The sequence below is a fragment of the Nicotiana tabacum genome, chromosome 1 (assembly GCF_000715075.1).
Source record: "Nicotiana tabacum cultivar K326 chromosome 1, ASM71507v2, whole genome shotgun sequence".
In the NCBI taxonomy this organism is placed as follows: Eukaryota; Viridiplantae; Streptophyta; class Magnoliopsida; order Solanales; family Solanaceae; genus Nicotiana; species Nicotiana tabacum.
In genome coordinates, this window is record NC_134080.1 from 164814111 (window position 1) to 164818352 (window position 4242).

Here is a 4242-nt window from a genome sequence, read left to right on the forward strand (position 1 = left end):
AGCTTTCGAAGGCGAAGGCCGAAGTGATAAATGTCCGGGCCGAGGTTGTGATGAGCAGCACTAGGGCAAGACAGAAAGTAGCGGCCTATTCGAAGAGTGCTGCCATTTCTAAAGCTGAACTGAAGAGAGCACTCGATCGTACAAGCAGTAGGAAGGAGAATGCTAAATGCAAATCTCTGAGGGAAATTCTTGAGGAGATTCATGCCAGGGGCTTTGATCTCTCGGAAGAGATCGAGCAAGCCAAGGGGGAGGAGTATGATGCCAAGTTCCTTCTGTCCGATGCTGAAGATGGCGAAGAAGGGGCCGCCGGGCCATAGTCACCGAGGGGGGACGTTTATTTCTTGCCTTGTTCTTGTGTATATAGCTTTCATAGTATGTTGTAAATGGAGCTTGTATTTTATCACCTGTATGTATAAGGGGGAAACCCCACAATTTGTGTCTTCTGTTTGTTAAGATTTTAACCAGGTCGATTCGACCTTTGTGCTAGTAGAAATCTTTAGATTCATGATACAACCCTAAGGCTCGTTAGGCTGGCGACAATGGCTCTTACGCTTTTCCCTTAGGCATATGTATTTTAACTATTTTGGGTTCAGTCTCCTAGTCGGGTTTCGACTCGAGTTTTGTATTTGTGTGGGCTGGCGACAATGGCTCTTACACCATGGGTTGAAGCGACCTTTTATGGGTGTGGCCCTGAGGCTCGTTAAGCTGGCGACAATGACTCTTACACTTTGCCCTTGGGCATGTATAGTTAACTATTTTGGATCTAGCCTCCGAATCGGGTTACGACTCGAGCTCATTTTGACCCTCAGACTTTCAAATTTTAAGCTGGTGAAAGTGGCTCTTACGCTTTTGGTTGATGCAGTCGTTTAGTGTGTGTGGCCCTGAGGCTTATTAGGCTGGAAATAATGGCTCTTACGCTTTGCCCTTAGGCATATGTAGGCTTTGTTTTCCTCTTGTTAAGGACTTTTTGGAATGAATTTGCCTGACCCGTCGTCGGTTCGGGAAGAACCTCAATTTCAGGTCATTTGTGGTGATATTCGAGCACCTCGAAAGGTTTGGCTCGTAGGCTGAGTAGCTCGAAGCCTTATGATTTGAAGCTAACATGGTCGAAGCTCTTTTGCTGTCGAGGGTAGCCTATTTAACTGGTTCTTTTCGAAGTTGATTCGAAGTAATGGCCTATGATTTTGTAGCGACGGTCGGGCATCCCCGATTCGCGTTAATTTGGCTTGTACAGCCATATGACCGTAGTCATTTGTGTTTGGTCGGAGCCATTTTTGGTCCCGAGTGTAGTAGTTTAGGTGTCTATATCGAGGGTATACTCTTTTGGGAGTTTTACAAATGCGATATATAGCCTAAACTTCGGGATTGAGTTTATGCCTGTAGTAAGGTCTTACAAATTTTTCATGCCTTTTGGGATCTTACAGTTTTGTTGATACTTGGTACAAGTATGATTCATACCTTGCTTGAGGTCTTGCAGTTTGTGTTGTTGCCTTAAATAGGCCTTACTAGACCGAGTCTTCCTGCTCGGGGTCTTATGACCTCGAGGTTTTAAATGAATGGTGATTGGCGACAGTCTCTGAGTCATCGAGTTTGCTTTGGATTGGGAGCCGTTACTCGTGAGCTCGGAAGTGCCTCATTGAGGGCTTATGATTTTGGAGATTCCGACCCTGAGGTCATGCACTTTCTAGGTTTGTGATGCTAGTCTCCGAGCGTTCGGGACATTTTTCCTTTTTGGAGATGTTTCGTGATTTTTGCGCTGCCTCGTTGAGGGCCTATGAGTTTGGAGTTCTGACCCTGAGGCCATATGGGTGCCGAGTTATTGATCCTAGTCTCTGAGTATTTTGGGGCATCCTCGATGGAGGGATCTTTGCTGTGAAAATGTTGAGTTTCCTTTGGAGTACGAGATACTTTGGTGAAATATATTCTTTGATTGCTTGGCATAAGTACATGTCATTTTGCTGCCGTGAGTCCGGCTTATGCAGACATGGTTCATTTGACCGTTTGGCCCAGTAAATCATTTCCTATTGGAACCTTGCTCATCGTTCCTTGGTTTTTTCGAGTGGATGACCTCTCGAGGGGATGCCCTCCAATGTTTGGGGTTGATTTCAAAAGAAGCCTCGTACGCTTGTTGGATCCTCTTTAGGTAGTACGTGGATGTTGCCCCGTTAAAAACCTTGCCGGTAAAAACCCATTTTGTGATAAAAACTCGGTCGAAGAAAAAGAGTGCAACAGACGCTTCGAAACCTCGAGGTCTTCGAGCTGGATCGGCGTCTCGACTACTTTGGTTGATGGCCTGTGCAAAGGTTATCATAAAGTAAAAAATAGAAAAAAAGGGGAGATGATTATACCTTAGTGGTGATGGCGCTCTTGGATTTTGGTGTTTGTTTGTCGGACGCGATGTGGTCCTTTATTTGAATACAACCGAGGGTGTGTCTTAAAAGATCACGTGGATGACGCGTTGGGATTCATTTGCTTTGTTCTTTTTGGTTGTTTCTCTTTCTTAGGACTGGTTCTTAGCTCGGTCGCTGAGGAATACCCGAAGGTGTCCGTTATCGAGTAACCGGTCCACTTCCTCCCAGAGTTGCTGGAAATCCTCGGTTCTGTGTCCGTGTGAGTTGTGAAACTCGTATATCAAGTTATAGTTCCTTTGTGAAGGATCCGACTGTATAGTCCTGGCCATTTGGCGTCCTTGATTTTGCTAATGGTGAACACGATGTCTGATACATCGACGTTGAAGTTGTATTCTGATAGGCGAGGTGCCCCCATTGGCCCTGTGTCCCCGTCAAATCTGCCTCTGTTGATGAGTCCTTGAAGGTTCTGTCCTCGGTTCACCAATTGATCGTTGCGAGGCGGATTGCGTCTCGGGGCATTCCTCCTATCTTCGGGATACGGCTGATACCTCTCTTTGTTCGGTTTCGACTCCTTCGTCAGGAGTCTGCTCGGATATACTGAGCTCGAGGGGGATCCTAGCTGGTCATTCTCGACCCTGATCTCTGACTGATACCGGTTGTGGACGTCCGACCAGGTTACGACAGGATACTCGATCAGATTCTCTTTCAGCTACCTTGAAGCAACTGAGCTTCGTTCGTTCAGGCCTTGAGTGAAGACCTGAACTGCCCAATCGTTGAAGACCGGGGATAGTTCCATTCATTCCGTTTGGAAGCGATATATAAATTCTCGATGCATTTCATTCTCCCTCTGCTTAATCTTGAATATATCGTACTTCCTTGTTGCTACTTTGATGGCACCAGCATGTGCCTTTATGAAGGAGTCTGCCAGCATGGCAAATGAGTCTATAAAGTTGGGAGCTAAGTTGTGATACCACATCATGGCCCCTTTCGAGAGCGTTTCTCCAAACTTCTTCAGTAAGACAGACTCGATCTCATCGTCTTTTATGTCATTGCCTTTTACCACGCACGTATAGGAAGTAACGTGTTTATTGGGTCTGAGGTCCCGTTGTACTTTGGGAGTTCCGACATTCTGAACTTCTTTGGAATGGGTTTTGGGGCTGCTTCTTTGGGGAATGGCCTTTGTATAAACTTCTTCGAATCCACACCTTTTAGGACTGGGGGTGCGCCCAGGATCTGGTCGACCCTGGAGTTGTAGGTCTCGATGTTCTTATCGTTGGATGCTATCATTTTCTCGCCTGATTCGATCCTTTTGGTGAGGTCTTTGAGCATTTTTACGATGGCAAGGTTGGCTATCGACCCGTTGTTGCTCGATCTCTCAGGTACCTGATCGGCCATGGGAGTAGCTTTCGGTGCTACTATGCTAGGAGTCTTTGGATGGCTTTGTAGCTGAGCGATAGCCAGCTATTGTGCCTGCAACATTTCCAAAATAACATAAAGACTAACTTCTCGTTCTTCCCAAGCTGGGGTTTTTGGGCTTCCTGTTGGTTACCATGTTGTATGCTCCTGTCGGTGTGTGAGGTTATGTCGACCTGTTGTGCGTCTTGCGAACCCGTGTCCACTGGAATCGGTCTAGGTACGTTATCGAGGTTCTACAGTGGCGCGCCAATAATTGGAACATCCACACCGTTTTCTCCGTGGTTTTCAAGGTTGTCGTTCTCAACTCTGTTCACTGAGCTAGACATATTGACCTGAAATCGAAAATCTTGGACAAGAAAACGTGTGAAAGATAACTTGCGCTGTGTAACGAAACCAGCAAGAAAATAATCACTATTATTTTTAGCCCCACGGTGGGCGCCAAACTATTTACCGTGAAAATGGTAATAACAATTTA